Source organism: Mesocricetus auratus, unplaced genomic scaffold (assembly GCF_017639785.1).
Source record: "Mesocricetus auratus isolate SY011 unplaced genomic scaffold, BCM_Maur_2.0 Super-Scaffold_100691, whole genome shotgun sequence".
In the NCBI taxonomy this organism is placed as follows: Eukaryota; Metazoa; Chordata; class Mammalia; order Rodentia; family Cricetidae; genus Mesocricetus; species Mesocricetus auratus.
Genome location: NW_024429267.1, coordinates 27,234,468 through 27,255,618, shown reverse-complemented (window position 1 = coordinate 27,255,618; position 21,151 = coordinate 27,234,468). Strand labels below are relative to the sequence as shown.

At 41.6% G+C, this 21,151-nt stretch overlaps 2 long non-coding RNA genes across 3 annotated transcripts; one reads left to right on the top strand and one right to left on the bottom strand.

The window, feature by feature from the left end:
* Window positions 1-302: 302 nt before the first annotated feature.
* Window positions 303-17,886, bottom strand: LOC121137470. Of its 2 annotated transcripts, none has more exons than XR_005874702.1 (10): window positions 17,399-17,886; window positions 16,914-17,055; window positions 12,899-12,939; window positions 12,470-12,494; window positions 11,236-11,292; window positions 9,477-9,591; window positions 8,218-8,366; window positions 6,199-6,605; window positions 2,697-2,794; window positions 303-816 (listed from the first exon to the last, which is right to left on the bottom strand). It is a non-coding gene; the product is annotated as an uncharacterized LOC121137470 (long non-coding RNA). The 2 variants fall into 2 exon arrangements; XR_005874703.1 differs by having other exon boundaries at window positions 16,914-16,938; window positions 17,399-17,883.
* LOC121137471 lies at window positions 6,605-9,953 on the top strand. The gene is made up of 2 exons (XR_005874704.1): window positions 6,605-6,778; window positions 7,925-9,953. It is a non-coding gene; the product is annotated as an uncharacterized LOC121137471 (long non-coding RNA).
* Window positions 17,887-21,151: the final 3,265 nt, after the last annotated feature.

The window sequence follows — 21,151 nt, the reverse complement described above, 5'->3', positions numbered from 1 at the left end:
AGATATCTTGTTCAGGCTAGATACAGGGGGAAGGCCTTGGTCCTGCCCCAAATAATGTGACAGGCTTTCATGATTCCCCATGGGAGGCCTCACCCTCTCTGAGGAGTGGATGGAGGGTGGGATGGGGACATGGTGGAGCGATGGGACAATAGGAGGGAGAGACAACTTGGATTGGTATGTAAAATAAGTGTTTAAAGATAAAAAAATAAACTTGGAAAATAGAAAAAATCAAATCCTGTTTGAAAGGAAATGGTTTTGGTGGAACATGCAGACCACAGACTGAAAGGAAACAGTCAATTAACTTTATATTCAATAGTATTTATTATTTACTAGCAATAAAAGCAATACAAAGCACATACTTAACAAAAACCACTTAAGTACAAGATTAGGATTATATTTTCCTGTGATTATGTGTATTTGGTTGAGAAGAAAGGCTTGACAGAATAATTTAAGGTGCCAGGAGGATACTTGTATATCCAGGAACTCTGGGCAACACCATCTATCACTACAATCAAGGAGCACACCAACCCGTCCCAGTGGCTTCTCTATGTAGAGATGGATTACGGGGCATGTGGTGAGGAGACTGTAATGATTAGAGAAGAAGATGTGAGAAGAAACACATCCTCAGATTCAACCAGTTGTTTTCTCCTTCTGGATCAGAAATCTGTACAGACTTGTACAGCCCAGTCCCGAAGGCCACATAGCATCCAATAGGATCCACAGATGGGTCCTAATGGTAAAGTTGAAGCTGACTCTTCACATGACAAAAGTTCATCTTGTATTGAAGCATGATTATATCTTCAAAGAAAATGTGCACTGTGGGAAGAGACCATATTCTTCATTATTATTCTATGTATCTTTTATTTCTACTTTTAACTTAATCTTATTTTACATACCATCCCCAGTTACTTCTCCCTTGTCCTCCCACTCCCCCCACCATCTCCCCATCCCAACCTCCCATCCACTCCTCAGAGAGGATGAGACCTCCCATTGGGAATCATCAAAGTCTGTCACATTATTTGGGGCAGGACCAAGGTCCTCTCTCTGTATCTAGGCTGAGCAAAGTATCCCTCCAAAAACCCAATTCACACACTAGGGATGAACACTGGTTCCTCTGCTAGCAGCCCCATAAACTGCACAAGCGCCCCCCCCACTGTCACCCACATTCAGGGGTCCTAGTTCTGTCTTATACTGATTCCCCAGCTGTCAGTCTGGAGTGAGTGAGGTCCCACTAGCTCAGATCAGCTGTTTATGAGGGTTTTCCTAACATTGTCTTGACCCCTTTGCTCATATTATCTTTCCTCCCTCTCCAAAACTGGACTCCAGGTTTTCAGCCCAGTGCTTAGCTGTGAATCTCTGCTTCTGCTTCCATCAGTTACGGGAGGAAGGCTCTAGGATGACAATTAAGGTAGTCATCAATCTGATTATACGGGAAGGGTAGTTAAAGTAGCCTCTCCACTGTTGTTTAGATTCTTAGTTGGGTTCAACCTTGTGGACTCCTGGGAATATCCCTAGTGCCAGGTTTCTCGTTAACCTCATAATGTCTCCCTCTATCATGGTACCTCTTTCCTGGCTTTCCCTCTCTATTCTTTCCCCAACTGACCTTCCTGAACCTATTATTCCCTATGCGGTGAGGGGAGAGAGTAATAGGAGACTGGGGAGGGGAGAAGAGGAGGGGGAAGGAGAGTCAACTTTATAATTACAATGCCATTTACATTTCTCAGATGAGACAGGTCCTAGAATCTTCTTGGATTTTCAAACAGGATAAGACTAGGGGTTAACTGTGGCTTAGATACATCTAGTCAAGGATTTCCACAAGAAACAGAGTGGTAGCATGATGGAAGCGTTTCTCAAACTTCGTAGATGCTGTAAAGGAGGGAGCCTCACTCTAGTGACTTTTAATCTCACCTGGCAAAGGGAAGATGTGTGTATTACAGTGAGGGCAAACACTGTTCTCATGGGTCTACGCAAAAAATTATTCCTAAGATGTGAGGAGTCATCGCTTTCACACTGGTGTGATTTCCATGTAATTAATCAAATTTATACTATAGGAAGAGCTAAATATGCTTTAGAAGGGTGTCCCTGGTGGTAATTGTCCTCCTTTACCTCTTTCCCTGGGAGGTTGCAGTTGACATTTAGATCTAGGACAGGGATTCAGACACTGTCTCATGTCTTATCAACTTGTTTTGTTTCATTGCTCATGACACATGGCTTTGTCTGTTTATTTTATGATTTTTCTTTTTCAGTTTTTTAAAAAAGATAAAGTCTTGTTATTTATCCATGACTAGTATGGAACTCACTATGTTGACCAGAATGTCCTCACACTCATTGGCAATCTTCCTTTGTTTTTATTATGTTGGAATTGCAAGTGTGCACCACTATATCTTCTATTTTTTATTTAATCTAAGAGTGTAATACATTATAAGAACATAGCTGCTAAAACATTTTGGGGAAAATAATGAAATATTTCTATTACTGAGTACACTTAATTGGAATTAGACAGTCCTTAATTTGCCATTCCTTATGTCCCAACAGACACAACATGATATTTATGTTTGTTTGTATCTAAAGTTACTGGGTGATTAAATACGATTACAATGTAGACTTCTTTCTGGGGAGCTAAAACATTTGTTTTTGCAAAGGTTATCTCACTGTTGAAGAGTACCTCTGGTCATTTCATCATTGTTCACACTCACCTTGTTAGCAGTTGCACTATTGTGCCAGTTTGGTGATGGGTAGGGCACTGAGTTCTGGTTTTGTAATCTGGAGCATGCTCAACTGCACTGACTCACTCCTGCAAGAGAAGATGACATTGATCTTCCAGGTGCTAAAGACATCTTCACAATGATTAGGAAAAACCCCACTCCAGGTTCAGTGAAATGGCTCAGGGATAAATCCCTTTCTATATAAGCCTGACAACTTGAGCTTAATCCATGGAACCCATGGTGAAGGAGACTGTCTCCTGAAAGTTGTCCCCTGATCTCCACACATGTGCATGTACACACCCACACATTCCCACACACAATTACCACAAATCAAATTAAAAAGAAACAAACACTTATCTGAACATGTTTCACAATACATGTTTTCTGATATCATAGTGAGCCCCCATGATCAGGAGACATTAAAATTTCCTCCTCAATGAGCATCAATGCTCAATCTGAAGCACTTCCTGCTACCAACCTGTTTCCTAGTGTTTCCTGCCCCTGTCTTTTGCTACCAGGAATATACAGCCAATGGCCCTCAGGGTTTATGTTTTTAAAACTGGAAAATTTAGCATCAGGCTTCATTATATATACTTCTTCAATAATATATAAAAATAAACACACTTTCTTGTTAATGAGAACACAAATCATATCCATGAAAATAACCTCAAACACATCATATACAAACAGAATATTTTCTGTATAAAGTACACCAGCACTTTGCTAAGGCAGCTTTGTCAATTTTATACCTTATTTCAGGATATTATATGTAAACATTTTAAAGCTTTATTCCTTATTATGTATATAGAGTTCTGTGTGCATGTCTGCCTGAAGGCCAGAAGAGGGTACTAGATTTCATTCCAAATGGTTGTGAACCACCATGTGGCTACTGGGAATTGAACTCAGGACCTCTGGAAGAGCAGTCAGTGCTCTTAACTGCTGAGCCATCTCTCCAGCTCTGGGATATCATGACTCACACTGATGAATAAGCTCACCTTTGGAATATGTCATGCAGATCCTGCAAAGAAAACCTTAGATTTCTGAAGGAATGGCCTAAAATATCTGTTTATAAATTTCATATAAATGTCAGTTTCCATCATACCTATCCTCCCTGAAAATATATATTTATGTCTCAGGATAATGCCAATGATTAACAGAATTCAAATTCTTGATGAAATCAGACCATGAAAGTAAAATTTGTTTGATAAAAAACCACCTCCAAGAGACAGAGAAACCACAGAATGCTCCCTCCCAGCACCAACCAGTGAAACAGGCTACCTGAAAGTAAATGACAAAGCCATAGAAACCACTAATGCTCCCATCTGTAGCCAAAAATACTAACAATCAAAAATACTAACAAACCAGTTGCCCTGACTCTGGGAAACTCCCCTAGATGTTCCCCAAATGTCAACCAATCAGGATCTTACCTATGCCTAACTGATGTAATTCTGTGATTTTTTTCCTTTAAATTCTGGCAATAGACAAGGTATTTGGCTCCCTCTGGATATGGGTAATGATTGTATATTGCTTTAGAACCCCCAACTCTTTATAAGAGTGACATTCCCTGAGATTGTCCTCAAAGCACAGGGATAGGATACTTTCACTAAGCTACTTCAAAAGTATGGCCTCACCCCTGCATAGTGCCTGATTCTTGTAAATTCAGAATTGTCAGGTTAGAGGGGTATGGGGCCTGAGGCTTATTGTCATTTGGGGGCTACCATGCAACACAGACTAGAACTCTGGCCCAAAATCCCAAGCTCCTAACAAACTCTCAAAAACACAGCTTTCAGACAGAAGAAATTAAGGAATAGCTTTCTTTCAAATTGTGCTCAATATCCATTAGAGGCAATGGAGTGCTGGAGACAGCAACCGCTGAATTCCCAGTTACAGAGAAAACTACAAAAGCATAAAATTAGACATATTCCTTGAGAAATTATAAATTCAGAAAGCTTAGTCTTTCAAGATTACTCCTGATAAGGAAACCCCCTATTATGAATGCAGGGAATATTGAAAGCAATCCAGTACAACAATCATCAGGTGGACCCAGACAATAAAGTATCTCCTGCACTCCTCCATGCTCACCTGCAGCCGTCCCAAGGATGGTTTCGGGACACTGCTATCAACTCTGAGCATTTCTCTTAGTTGATTGGTCTTTTGGACTATCATGGCTTCACTTCCCTGAGTCTCTCTACAACACACTGAACTTCATGTGTCATACACTCAATATGCTGCTCGTCCTCTTCCCAGGGAACTGTGTGCCATGACCTGTACTATGTCCTGATTATTTTTTCCCACAGAGTCAAGTAGTTTGGAACAAAAGGGACATTCTCAGTCACACTGACAATGTATTTTATCCTTCTCATTGCACACTTCTATGCCTAAATTTGACAAATGACTTCTGTCACTCTGATACATTGACTGTGATTTAATCTCCCCACTTTTCAGAATATGTAAATTCTTTGGTTTCCTTAATTTCTTCTTTATTAATTACACAGACAATCACACCTTAAAAATTTTCACCTATATAAGAGACCCAGAGGTGCCTGAAGAAAAGGTATTGATTGACAATTCATGTGTTTACTCAAATATGAACCTCTGCAGGTAGTCACTGGAATTCATGGTGCAGTCATAGAGTCTAATCCAGTGTGCTGAACTGTAAGTAATTCACTCATTAGTCTCAGACTCCTTTGCCACACAGACAGATCATTCTTTCCACATGCAGAATTATATCTTACACTTAGAAGGAGAAGCCAGCAGAAAAATGTTTCCTAGTATCACACCTAATACCTTATATTTAACTCTTGAATGACAAACTGAAAAATATCTGCCTCATCCAGATTTTAAGCATGAATCTCCTACTAACTCTGCACTGAATTATCATACTATCCTCTGATTCTAGATTATCCTGATTTTCTTGGATCTTCTCCTATAGAGATGCTATTTGTTTTAGAAGTCTCTCCTGTAAGAAACAATAAATATCAACTTTTGATTAATAGACACACTATTGGGCCACAAATGCAATTACTTTAACGAAAGTAGAAGGATCAATTTCTTTTTTTACTTTTGGTAACTATAAATTTTGGATTATAGAGCATAGAACCATAAAACACAGCATACCCATTTGTTTAGGTAAAGTGATTAATAATTATGACTAATGTCTGGGTAATTTGCATAAGATTGGGATTCCCAGATGCTTCTCTCTAGCTGACTACAATGCATTTTTCTAATTTAGTCTCCAGCCACAGACACTTTCAAAACATATGAATGTAGTTATTTCCTTCCTGGGGATAATGCATCACAAAGTAGAAATGATTTTTACACCATAAGTCTCCCAAGGGATGTTTCTATTCACAGTCACCCTTTCTTCATTAGCTGTTAATAAAGTGCCAGTATCCCAAAAACAGCGGCTTCCTCATAATCAGGACAAGCGTCTTGCTGTGGTCTGCTAAGCCTCCCTCTTCAGCTTTCACATTCTCTCTCAAGCATCACTTACCTCAGGAGCTGCTCCAATAGGGCTGTGTGTGAACACTGTGCTCATGGGAGACAGAGCAGCGTTCACAGAGGTAGATCCTGTTCTCCCCACAGGAAATCTGCTTGATATCCTTGTGGGTCATGTACTCATGCTCTTGAAGCTCAAGGACTTCAAGAGCTAGGCTTGTTTGGCAAGGCAATGGACACCACCTTCTTCAGGAAAATGTTGGTTTTGGAGTCCTTTTCCTGGCATGGTGTCCTACACATAGGGCAATGGACAGTAACTTTGATGTCTTTCCAGGAAAGGTGGAGGCAGGCCCGGCAGAAGCTGTGGCCACAGCTTATGGTGACTGGGTCTGTGGGGCAGCCCAAGCAGATGAAGCCGGTGAGTTCTTTCCAGAAGGCTTGGGAGATGCCTGACTCCACTTTCTGAAGGAAGAAAAGCAGAATTGCTATTATTGACTCCAGACAAGCAAGAGACGCACAAATTGGATTCAAATTGTGATACAGTCCTGTGTATGAGTTTTCTCTAACTTAGTCCCATGTACACCTCCAACCTCATATATCAATCAGTAGAAGGCATAGACACTTCTTCCAAGATGGTAAGCTACTATAGCAGTATTTCATACTTAATTTCATACTGTGTATTTTCCTATACTTTACAACAGAGAAAGACGAAGAAAAATTTCTTTACTAAATCTTGAATTTTTGCTTTTATACATATTCATATAAAATATCCCTAGATTATTGTAATTTTCAATCCATTCAAGGCATTTAATTTTATATATTATATGTGTACACTTAATTTAGAGGTAGTGATCCCTTTTGTTGCTCTGAATTAAATAGAAAAATGCTCTAACAATATTTTAAGAAGTTAAACATGATCAAATTTGAAAAGTAGCAGGTAAATACCTCTGAGCATATTACACCAGGGCAATGAAAGGGTGAGTATGTAAGATCTAAAATTATCTGTAGTTGTAACTCACATTAAATTTTCAAAAGGATGACCAAATGGGATCACAATCCTTTTAGATGAATAGCAAAACGTCTTTTCTAAAAAGAAACCTCCATTTGGTAATGAGCTGAAAATTCCTACAAAGTGTGTACTTACCCAAGGAATTGTCACTGGCCTCAGCAGTGTTTAACTAGGAGACAACAACATCAGCTCAGCTCTGGGATCCAATCCTCAATGTCTGGAGGTGGTTGATCTAGCAGTCTACCAGCCTGACCTTATAGAAACACTCTGTCTGGAGAATGAACCAGGCTGGCCTCTGGAGTGCCCTTTTGTAGTCTCTAAAGATCATGCCCACTTGTTCCAATGCTGCTTTTACTAATGCTTCCAATAGGGGAGCTCAGCAAAGAACACACACATACACACACGCACACACAGATACCCCCCACACACAGACACACACACATACACAAAACAAATACCATGTGCAACCTATTTCTATGGTGTGATGTTCTCTAGCTAAAACACAAATATTTTGGGAAGTGGGAACACAAAGTCTTATTTATCATGCAATTAATTATGAGTCTTATAGTTAAGGTTTCTATTGTTTTGATGAAACACCAGGACCAAAAACAACTTGGGGAGGAAAGGGTTCATTTTGCTCCAGTTCTAGTTCATCATCAAAAGAGTGAGGAATGAACTCAAACAGGGTAGGAATCAGGAAGCAAGAGGTGATGCAGAGGCCATGGAGGGGTGCTGATTATTGTCTTGGCTTGCTGCTTCTTCTTTCTTATAGAACCCAGAACCATCTGCGAAGGAGGCACCACCCATGATAGGCTTGGTTCTCTTCTATCAATCACTATGAAAATGTCCTACATCTTGACCTTGTGGAAGTATTCTCTCAGTTGAAGTTCCTACCTTTCAAGTAGCTCTAGCTTGTGTCAAGTTGACAAAATGAATCAACACAGCTAGGCTTTTCTTCCAGCATGTTTGGGACGACAGAGAGAAAGAGCTGGCAAGCACTGCCTTGCTGGGTTTGAGATTCTAAAGAGGCTGAGAAAAGAGTAAAGCAGGAGTCATGGATCTTACCAGCGGTTTAACAGGTGATAAAGCTGTTGTCCTGGATTCTATGTCGTGGAAAAAGTAGGTTCTGGGATCATGGGGTCTTTATAATAATTGGTTAATACTTATCAGCCTCCAGCTATTGATGGTCACCATTTATAAAAGATATTTTGAGCCTATGAACAGAGGAGAAACAAAGTGTTATTTCAGTAGAGATGAGACTCTGCAGTGGTGTAACAGCCCTGCCTAGGCTGCCCAACCATCATAGTCTGAGAACATCTATTTCACGAGGACTCTGCTATGTGCACGGTTCCCTTGGCCTGGGATGCATTTTCCAAAATGTGGCTGCATCTCCTGTGTGTCTCTGTTCCTCTATCAATGCCTGCAGTAACTCATACCTGAAGAAGCCCCTGGCAAGGCAGAGTTGTGGTTTCTGAACTGGATGCCACTACAGACCTTTGGGAATTGCTGCCTCAAAGTGCAAAGAGTTCTTGGACAATTGCTCTTCTCTGTCCAGCAGGTTTCCTCTCCCTTGTAAAAGGTGTTACTGAATGTGGAATGGTCAGGTTTCTCATCTCTCAGCCTCACCTCCCATACCTTTCTCCCAATACCACTCATATACGTTTGACACCAGTAACCCTGCTCCCCAGCTTACAGTTCATAGGGACCTGCATGACCTGACCTATGCATTTACCTTCCGTTCTCATGTCCCCAGTCCTGCCTAGTTTTATGTTGAGCTGATACAATTTAAAGTCATCTGGGAGGAGGGAGGATCATTTGAGAATTTGCACACACAAGACTAGATTACAGGCAAGCGTGTAGGGCATTTTCTTCATTAGTGACTGATGGAGGAGAGCCCATTCCATTGTGGGTGGTGCCATCCATAGGCTGTTGATCCTGGATTCTATGAAAATGTAGGCTGTACAAGCCATGTGGAACAAACCAGGAAGCAGCACTCCTCTGTGCTCTCTTCAACAGTGCTACCCCCAGGTTCCTGTACTGAAGGTCACAGACAGGCTAAGAGGAGGGTAGGTGAATGCTGGCACAAAGATGCTGGATTCATTATAGAAATGGAGTAGTCTGACATAGCCTCTCCTATATCAAGGTCTCTACTCCCAATATCCCCTGAAAACCCAACAAGCCTTTGGTACAGCAATTCCTTATCCTGATGAAGCTCTGCTATCAAGTGAACTGGAGGATTGACTGTTTGGCTCTGTCTTTATTTCTCTGTCTCCCTGCCCCCCTTGCTTTTAATCTCATGAAGCCTCTGGATGTGCAGTACTCACTGGGGCGACGCTGGATGCTTTTATCAATAGTAGCGCCTCCTCCTCCTCCTCCTCTTCCTTTTAACAGTTTCTTTATCTGAAGATTTAGGTGGGGCTACGTACAATACATTCACCACTAGGGAGAGAGCAGGAAGAGGTTCAGAATAGGGAAGGAGATGTGGAACAAAGCTATGGGACATTGTTGGGTCTTTCTGTCAAGGATCAAGTTGACCATCCTCGGTGAGTGACTGCTGCCATGTATGCCATCTTCCATGCTATCAGCATTGTTCAGGACAATTTTCTATTGGCTGTTTTGGTGTTTGTTTGTAACTTCTGGATGTCCCCTTTGGGTCTCCTTTCACACCACAATCAAAGCTCTGCTTGCTAACTGTATTGTGCTTAGCATTCCTGCTCACACACTGTTCAGCTCCCATGTTTTCCTCAGCTAGGCAAGAACAACCTTTCACCTCTTTTCCACAAGGAAATATGTGAATCAGATGATCTATTAAGACTCAAGTGTGTTTTATGAGCATGTCCCTAAGTATGTGCAATTGTATACAGTTCCAGTTTGGGTTTTGACTGTCACATTACCTTTGTAAAGGACTCAGGTGAGTTCACATTTCAAGGGAAGGGGAAGACGACTGACCACAGACACGAAACAGGAATGAATCCAGGGAATCAAGTTCAGGTTTGGTCACAAGAGGTGGGCAATACAACCCAGATTGCTGAATCAGGAACAAGGTAGTAGGGCACAGGTTTATGGATGACTGGGCATGAAGTGCTGAGACCATTTCCCTCAGGAAATAGGGAAGAGGGTGGAGAAGGCTCTGGGTAAGGGACAGAAGAGTGGTGAAATAATGTGTGCAGTGAAGTGGGCTCTATGTCTATAGACATATTGATTAGAAAGGAGTCCCTGAGTTTATACAAGGCAGAACCAATGGATTAGAAGCAGAAGAATGCAGGGCACGCAGACATACTTGCGATGAAAACAAACCCTCATCCTACTGCAAGGGGTGCCTAGAAGACACTTGGGAAACATAGTGTCCTTTGACTCACTCTAGATCATCAAGACAGGTGAGAACTCCACTAAGCATGAAGCACATGGAAGTCCCCGATAGCTCAGAGGACAGAGCACACAGGCAGATGTGGCAAGGTGATCTGATGAGAGGGCAGGAAAGTGGGGTTCAGACATAGAGAGGACAAGCCAGAGAGACACACGAGAGAAAATACAATGGACATGTAATGTGGAAATATTAAGCTACACAAAATAGGGATGTCCAATGTCATTTTATTGAGGGAGAAATCACTTATGTGAGAAGCCAAGAAAGTTGAGAACCAAAAGTGGGCGTGCTGCTTTCTGGAATGCAACCAGAACCCAGAGAGAGAAAGCATCTTCTCCCCCTAGCTCTTTTGTCCCCTGTAGGTTCTATGTACCTGAGACCACACCCAAATGGGGCGTGGTCAGCGCTAAGGGTATGAAGCTCTTTTCCTACAGCCCTGCACCTTAAAACCTAGGAACTTGTGTACACATTTTGTATGGGGATTATCTGAAAATGAGGACATAGCTGGACCAGAGAGTACCAGATCCATCCTCAAGTATTAGGTCAGAAGCTCCAAGACAGGTGTCAATGTGTCCTTTGACTCATTTGGCCTAAAGTAAGTCTAGTGTGAGCAGCACAGGCTCGAAATGAGTTCATATACATTCTTCCCTCTGTCCTCATCCCCAATGACATCTTGCCCACATGACAGAGTAGGCCCAGAATGCCATGCAGTTACCTACCCGGAAAGAGGGTACTTGAAATTTTCCGCAGCTCCCAGTCCTGTACCTCAAAAGCATCTGGAAAAAAGTAAACAGAGTGAGTTATTCACTTCTGCCTATAGAAGACACAGCCACATTAGCTCACATCAGATCAGCCTTAGTTTTCCATTGGTTCCCTGATTGTTACAGAAGGTGCTGCAGTAAGGCCAGACAACTCAATCTGCCACCACTCCCATAGAGTTCCCTTTGTAGTAAAGAACTGAATAGAAACATGGAGGTATAGCTCCAAGCCCTGCAGGGCCAGCCAGAAGAGGATGTTTCTTCTGCAATATAGGGTCCACACTACTAGTCCCTTGTACTCAGGTTCTTGACATTGACTATAGAGAGTTGTGCTCTACTGTCAGTTCCTCCTGTCACAACTCACCAATCAAAAGTGATCATCAGATGTACACCCCTTTCCAGAATACGTTACAATACACACAATTTCCAAGGAGAGCTACTAATTACAAACAAAGGCTAGGAGTATTGGCGGTGACAGAGGCAAGAAAGATGTGTGTTCTGCTAAAGACCATATTTTTATTTTTAAGTTTATTTAATCTGTATTGCCTGCATATGAATGCCTATATATTAAAGGCATGCAGTGCCAGCCAAGAAAAGAAGAGGGCATAACATACCCTGGAACTGAGTTACACATGGTTGTGAACAACCGTATGGGTTCTGGGACTTAAATCCAGTCCTCTGGTATTGAAATCAGTGCTCTTAATCAGAGTCATCTCTCCCACTTCCCAGCTTATTTTTAATTGACAGTGGGGTTTGGTGTGCTTTTTCTACCCCTCTTTACCATTATGCCTAGAAGAAGTATACAAATCTCCATCGAACCAATACCTTTTACACTGCCTCAGCCTGCAAAGCAGAAGGTAAAACCTGACTGTTTCCTGGATCCTCTACTATGGATTCCAACTGGGCATCTGTTACTTACCAGGAAAACTCTCTTTGCTATCAAATTTCTGCTGATCTTCAACATCTGTATCTCCCACCTGGGCAATGTCTACAAGAACATCAGGATAGAGTATACCAGGTGAAGTCACACCATATTGACGCTAGTTCTTCTTGGGAGTTTCCATGGAGGCTCTATTGCAGAATCATTTTATCCCATTTAACCTTAACCCTCCTTCCCAATAAGAACCCAGAGTCAGGCTTCTCAGGAATTAAACACTAAGAATTTCCTGAACAAAGGAGGGTCTCAGGTACTTACTACTGCCTTCCAATGTAGAAGTGGGCTGCAATTATAAAAATGAAAGCATTGTCAGTATCGGGCAATTTTGTATGCTTTACAATAGTCTGGCTTTTGCTGGGTGACTTAGGGAACATCGGCCATATAGCTCTACTGGTGCTGCAAACCACACTGGTAGAGATGAAGGAGCCTTTCCTACACTGTACTTTCCAAGTCTGTTGACACTGCAAGCACACAGTCCTTAAGAGAATAGGGAAAATCATCTCCGAGGAAACTGCTTCTGTGATTAAATGTTAATGGATATGGTGACGCCAGTGACACCAGAGAGCTGGAGACCAACTAGCAGACAACCCCTGAGTTCCACAAAAGGAAACTCTCTTTCAAACAACAACACACACGGAACCTAAATAGTGCTGTATTTCTACAGAAGACATACAGAGTTGTTCTTACCGTAGGTTTAGACTCTGAAACATGTAAACCACTAGGAAAATCTAGGAGAAAACAGAGTAACTGTAAGGATGCTGGCTGCTAATGAGCAGAAAACACTCAGGGAACAGTGTCAATGTGCACAGGAGTGTATGGAGATAGCTGGGGCTGCTGCTGGGCCATCCTCCAGTGTAGGAGGATATTCAAGAAAAGAAAAAACAAAACAAAACAAAATGAGACCTGGGATTCTTGTTCCTTCATTAAAGCCACTTTACCCAATAGAAAATAAATCCAGCTGATCCATACTTTGTGGCATATACTTATAATACCAGCACTCAGGAGTTCAAGATTAGCTCAAATATATAGGCTAGTCTGGGACAAGTGTGTCCTGTGTTAAAAAATACATGAAAGCAGCATAATTTCTAACTGTATTCTATTTTTGTGTGTTTTGTTTTTTTAAGACAGGGTTTCTGTGTAGCTTTGGAGGCTGACCTGGAACTCACTCCGTAGACCAGGCTGGCCTCGAACTCACAGAAATCCACTTGCCTCTGCCTCCCAGTTGCTGGGATTAAAGGCATGCACCATCACAGCTAGGCTAAAACTGTATTCCAAATGTATATCCTTATACTCACAGATATGTGTAGCTTTTGTTATCAAAGAAAAACAATTTCTCTTTGCAACAGAATGAGATCATAATAGGAAACCACAACTAATAAAAATGCAGAAAACAAGCGATTGTGGGGTACCCAGCCTGAATTGATCCATCCATAACAGTAGACCTGTAACCAAAAATTTTTGGAGAGTGGGAGAAAATTCCTTTTCCCCAGGAAACAGCCCAATTGGTTTTCCAACAACTTGTCAGCTCTGAAGTCTCCTAATACAAATAACATTATATGGAAAGAGTGGACTGTATCCACACATTTAAGAAAACACACACACACACATACACCCCACACAACTATAATCTACAGTTGGAGGAAAGGAGGGTGAAAGGGGGTGGGGTATGGGAATAGTCAGAGGGAGAAAAGAGGAAAACAATATAATTTCAAAAAATAAAAAGTTAATTTAAAGCTCAGAATGTGCAATTGTTAACACCTGCTGTGTATTACAAAATAGACAGGTAGACCAATGGAATCAAATTGAAACCCTGAGACTAATCCACAAATCTATGAACAGCTGATTTTCGACAAAGAAGCTAAAATTATGCAAGAAGCAAAAAAGATAGCATCTTCAACAAATAGTGCTGCCATAACTGGCTGCTGGCATGTAGAAGACTGCAGATAGATCGATGTCTATCGCCATGCACAAAACTTAAGTCTAAATGGATCAAAGACCTCAATATGAATCCAGCCACACTGAACCTCTTAGAAGAGAAAGTGGGAGGTACCCTTGAAGAAATTGGTACAGGAGACTGCTTCCTGAATATAACACCAGTAGCACAAACACTGAGATAGACAATTAATAAATGGGACCTCCTGAAATTTACAAGCTTCTGTAAGGCAAAGGACAGTCAGTAAGACAAAAAGGCACCCCACAGATTAGGAAAAGATATTCCCTAACCTTACATCTGACAGAGGGCTGATCTCCAAAATTTACAAAGAACTCAAGAAACAAGTCTCCAAAACACCAAAGCATCCAATTAAAAATGAGGGAATGAACTAAATAGAGAATTCACTGTTGAGGAATATAAAATGGCTGAGAGACACTTGAGAAAGTGCTCAACATCACTAGCCATTATGGAAATGCAAATCAAAACAACTCTGAGATATCATCTTACTCCTGTCAGAATGACTAAAATCAAAAACACCAATGACAGTTTGTGCTGGAGAGGATGTGGAGAAAGGGGAACACTCCTTCACTGCTGGTGGGAGTGCCAACTAGTACAGCCACTAAGGAAATCAATATGGAGATTCCTCCAGAAAATGGGTCTGAGTCTACGGCAAGACCCAGCAATTCCACTTAGGCATATACCCAAAAGATTCCCATTCACACAACAAGGATGTCTGTTCCACTATGTTCATCGCAGCATTATATGTAATAGCTAGATCCTGGAAGCAACCTAGATGCCCCACAACTGAAGAGTGGATAGAGAAAATGTGGTACATTTACACAATGGAGTACTACTCAGCAGAGAGAAACAATGGAATCTTGAAATTTGCAGGCAAATGGATGACACTAGAAGAAACCTTCCTGAGTGCAGTAACCCAGACACAAAAAAGACAAACATGGTATGTACTCACTCATATATGGATTTTAGATATGGATCAGAGGAGTGTCAGCCTACAATCCCAGTGCCAGTGAGTCTGGGAAACAGGGAGGTTCCAAAGAGAGATGCATGATACACCACAGGAGTGGAATGAGGCAAGATTTCCTGAGCACATTGATAACATCGGGGGAGGGGAGAGGGAACCAAGAAAAACAGAGGGGGATAAGAGGAGGGGGGAAGAAGGCAAGGGGGAGCATGAAGGTTGAGTCGAGGTAAGAATAGAGGAGAGCAGGATGAGAGATACCATAATAGATCAAGTCATTATAGGCTTGAAGAGTGAGCTGACTCTAGTGAGATCTCCAGAGTTCTACAAGGATAACACTAACTGGCAAACTAAACAATAGTGGAGAGACTACAGTAATGGTCCCTCCTTGATGATAGGGTTGATGAGTATCCTATATGCCATCCTAGAACCTTCATCCAGGGATTGATGGAAGCAGAGACAGATACCCACAGCTAAACCCTGAACTGAACTCTTGGAAACTAGTGACAGAGATGGAGGAGTGATAAGAAAAGGGGTCAAGACCATGATGATGAAACTCACAATGACAGCTAACCGGATAAGGGCGAGCTCTTGAATCCCAGACTGATGGCTGAGAGACCAACAGGAGACTGATCCAGACTCCATGAATGTAGTGCCAGGGAGGAGGCCACAGATATCACTGGGGCCTTGGGTAGTAAACCAGTGTTCACCATGGTTTATGAATGAGCTTTGGGAGCCCATTTCAAATAGAGGGATGCTCTCTCAGCCTGGACACATGGGGAAGGGCCTAGGACCTGCCCAGGATGCAATGACAGACTTTAGAGATCCCCCCAAGGAGTGTCTCACCCTCCCTGGGGAATGATGTGGGGATTGAATGGGGGTTTGGAGAGCTGGTGGAGAGACAAGGGAGGAGGGGTGTGAGAGGGAGCTGGGACTGACATGTAAAATATTCATGTTCCTAATTAAATAAAAACATACATTGAGAAAAAAAGAAATATAGACCAAGCCTACAACAAAAAAAGTGTACTATAATACTTCCAAAATTTTTAATGTTTTTGGGCCAGCTTCTATGACATGAGCCCAAAATCTACAGAAGTAAGCCACTTGTCTTTCATGATTAGTTTTAACTCAGAAGGTCTGTGTGGAATGACTGCTACAGCAGAGAGTCTGTGGACTTTTCATGAGTGACTTCAAGCATCGGTGGAAATGGCTTAGTTTATGTATGTAGTTAACACGACATGGCGCTACGGATGGACAGCATTTCATAACCACATGAAAAACTCTCAGTCCTGCTGACAATGCTCTCAGACTTTAAGTGAATTCAAGGCTCAATCATGGAAACAAGAGCATTGGATTTCCCAGATAGATTCATGTTTTCAATTTCTGAGTATGAATTTTAGTCAGGGATTCTTCATTTTTGTTCTGAAGCAGGGGTTATAACAATGCCCAGACACAAATGCCACGAAGACCAGATGAGCTAATTAAGTCCATTTTAGGTGTGTATGAAGTATGTCCCCCATTAACTATCACCTCACGCTGAGTCACATGCACTCAGAATCACAAGACATTGAAGCACACAAAACCCTACCATTCACTATGCACACAGGCTCACAGAAATCTGTGCAGAAACTTGAGTATAAACGGATATCCAGAACACCTTAAAAAAATCATGTTGACTGTTTTGTTCCTTCCAGAAATAACAAGTTGGTTTGCCTTTCAAAGAGAAGACAGTAAGGGACACCATACCTACGTTAGCATTTACATTAACCAAGGAGTTAAACAATACTTACAACTTTCGTATTCTTCCCAGGCTCCCTGAAATTATGGAAACAGAGACATTATAAGGGTAACATCATGTCACATGGAGGCACATGTCTTTATTTTCCTTCCTCATCATTGAAAAGGCATGGTGATTACTGCCAACATTAATGACTGGCAAAAATAAAGATAAGACATATCTGTGACAAACCAACCATCATGTCATGAATGATGTATGTTAAGCCTCTTTAAGTCACCAACCACAAAATAGTTAATTCAAGGAAGAAGCATTGTCACCTGGAGGCACAGGTGATAACATCTATTCTGTACCCTGACTGTGCCATTCAAAAATGCTCTTTCCAACAAGGTGGCCATTGGCAAGGGACTGTTCTACTATTCCAGATATCAGAGCACAGTATGTATAACCCACACTGTCATAATTCAATAACCAAATTCAAATGAAATAGAAAATTCAGACAACAACATTTCTATTTCAGTCATAGAAAGGTCACCTTACCTCATTATGAGGTTCGAACTCTTCCTCTCTAAAAAAAATCTCGTTAATAACTGGGGGATTCTGAGTACCTAGGAAGACAGAATGACTGTTAATCACAGGTGCTGTGTGTCATGGCTTCCTGAGAGAACACTGCTTAGCTTACACAGCATACTTATATGGATGGCTTCTGGGATAATTCCCTGTACACATTTGTATGAATATATGCATATATATTTGATCTCATATTTTTCCTTTTAGCCTTTTCAAACATCCTCAGTGCTGTCCCTCATTTGTTCTAACTTCTCATCCCTTTCCCCACTCAGACTTCCAGGGAGTTTAATTCAATGGTGAATTAATGAACAATACTCAACTTTATATGGAAAAAAACCCAGGGTAGTCAAGACAACCATGTACAATAAAGGATCTTCTGGAGCCATCACCGTTACTGACTATAGAGCTATAGTAATGAAAATAGCTTCGTATTGGCACAAAAACAGACAGGCAGACCAATGGAATTTAATCGAAGGCCTTGATATTAATCCATACACTATGAACACCCGCTTTTTGAAAAAGAAGCTAAAATTATACAATGGAAAAAAGAAAGCACCTTCAAAAATGATGCTGGCATAACTGGATGGGACACATACAAGATTGCAGATAGAGCTACACCTATCGCCATGCACAAAACTTAAGTCTAAATGGAGTAAAGACTTCAAAGTAAATCCAGACACACTGAGCATCTTGAAAGAGAAGTGGGAGGTATCCTTGAATGAATTGGTACAGGAGACAGGTTCCTGAACATAATGCCAGTAGCACAGACACTGAAACTGACAATTAATAAATGGGACCTCCTGAAACTGAGAAGCTTCTCTAAGGCAAAAGACAAGTCAGCAAGACTAAAGGACAGTCCACAGAATGGGAAAAGATCTTCACCCCATCAATCAGAGGGCTGATTTCCAAAGTATAAAACAAACTCAAGAAACTAGTCACCAAAACACCAAATAATCCAATTAAAATGTGGAGTACAGAACTAAATAGAGAAGTCTCAATATTGGAATCTAAAATGGCTAAAAGACCCTTAAGTTCTCAAAGTCCTTAGCCATCAGGGAAATGCAAATCAAAACAACTCTGAGATATCAGAATGTCTAAAATAAAAAACACCAATGACAGTTTATGCTGGAGAGGATGTGGAGAAAGGGGAATGCTTCTCCATTGCTGGTGGGAGTGCAAGCTTTTGAGCCACTTTGGAAATCAATATGGTGATTTCTCCATAAAATGGGAATCAGTCTACCTCAAGCTCCAGCAATAGCACTCTTAGGCATATACCCAAAGGATGCACATTCATACAAGAACATCTATTCAACTATGTTCATAGCAGCATTATTTTTAATAGCCAGAACCTGGAAGCAACCTAGATGCCCCTCAAGTCAAGAATGAATAAAGAAAATGTGGTACATTTACAGAATGGAGTACTACTCATTGGAAAAAATAAACAATAGAATTTTGAAATTTGCAGGAAAATGAATGGAGCTAAAAAGAAACCTTTCTACATGAGGCAACTAAGTCACAGAAATACAAACATGGAATGTATGCATTCATATATGGAATCTAGACATAGTGAAAAGGATTACCAGCCCACAGTTCATACCTCCTGAGAAGCTAGGAAATAAGGAGTATAAGAGAGACCCACAGGGTTCCCCAGTGAAATAGAAAGGGATAAGAGCCCCTGAACAAGTGAGGAGTATGTGGGGAGGGTTAAGGGAAGTAGGAGGAAGAAAAAGGGGAGGAAGGGGGAGGAGAATGTGAGGGATCAGGAAGATTGAGTGAGGAGAGGATTATAGGAGACCAAAAAAAAAAAAAAACCAAACACAACACATCAATAGAGGGAGTCACTATAGTTTTAAAGAGAAATCTGGCACTAGGAAAATGTACAGAGATCCACAAGGATAACCCCAGCTATGACCCTAAGCAATAGTGGAGAGGCTACCTTAAGTGTCCTTCCCCTATAATGAGAATGATGACTACCTTATATGCCATCCTAGAGCCTTCATCCAGTAGCTGATGGAAGCAGAAGCAGAGAACCACAGCCAAGCACTGAGCCACACTCCTGGAATCCATTTTCAGAGAGGAGGAATAAGGAACAAAGGGGCCAAGACAACGCTGGGAAGACCTACAGAAACCCCTGACCTGAGCAAGTGGGAACTCATGGACCCCAGCCTGACAGTTGGGGAAACAACACAGGACCAAACCAGGCCCCCTGAAGTTGGGTGTCAGTTAGGAGCACTGGGCAGTCTGTAGGGCCTCTGGAAGTGGAACCAGGATGCATCCTAGTGCAAATGAACGGACTGCGGGAACCCATTTCCCATAGAGGGATACTTTCTTAGCCTAGACACACAGGGGTGGACTCTAGGCCCTGCCCCAAATGACTTGACAGATTTTAATGATCCCCCTTGGAAGACTTACTATCCCTGGGGAGTGGATGGTAGATGTGATGGGGGGATCATTGGGGGATATGAGAAGATGGGAGGGAGAGGGAACTGGGTTTTAAATGTAAAATAAGTTTGTTTTTTATTTAAATTACACACACACACACATATATATCTTGCTCAAATTCCTTAACCATCAGAGAAATGCAAATTAAAATAACTTTGACTACCACCTTACACCACTCAGAATGGCTAAAATCAAAAACACTAATAACAGTTTATGCTGGAGAGGATGTGGAGAAATGGGAACAACCACTCCTCTGTTGCTGGTGGGAGTGCAAATTTGTACATCCACAGTGGAAATCAGTATGGCAGTTCCTCAGGAGAATTGGAATCAGTCTACATCAAGATCCAGCAATTCCACTCTTAGGAATTTACTCTAAGGATACACATTCATACAACAAGGACATCTATTCAACTATGTTCATAGCAACTTTATTTGTAATAGCCAGAACCTGGAACCAACCTAGATGCCCCTCAAGTCAAGAATGGATAAAGAAAATGTGGTACATTTACACAATGGAGTACTCCTCAGAAGAAAAAAAAATGAAATCTTGAAATTTGTAGGTAAATAGATGGGATTAGAAAAAACCATCCTGAGTTAGGTAACCCAGTCACAGAAAGACAAACATGTTTATGTTCTCACACATATTAGACATAGATCAATGGATTACTAGCCAATAATTCACAATATATATATATATATATGTGATTCCCTGAAGAAGGGAAGGGAAAAGCGACAAGAACTCCTGAACAAATAGGGAACATAGTGGAGCGGGGAAGGGGGAGGGAGGTAGGAAAAAGAGGAGGGGAGAGGAGGAGGGGAGAGGAGGAGAGGAGGACAAGAAGGATCAGGAAGATTTGAATGTGTGTGTGTGGGGGGGAAGAATAGAGGAGAGCAAGAAAAGAGATACCATAATGGAGGGAGTCATTATAGGTTTAAAGAGAAATCTGACACTAGGGAAATGTCCACAGATCCACATGGATGACTGCAACTAAGAATCTAAACAATAGGAGAGAGACTATCTTAAATGCCCTTCTTCTATAATGAAAATGATGACTACCTTCTATGGCATCCTAGAGCCTTCCTCCAGTAGCTAATGGAAGCAGAAGCAGACACTCACAGCTAAGCACTGAGCCAAACTCCTGGAATCCAGCTTCAGAGGAAGGGGTGATAAAGGGGTCAAGACCATCCTGGGGAAACCCACAGATACAGCTGACCTGAGCAAGTGGGAGCTAATGGACCCCAGTCTGACAGCTGGGGAACCAGCTTAGGACCAAACCAGGC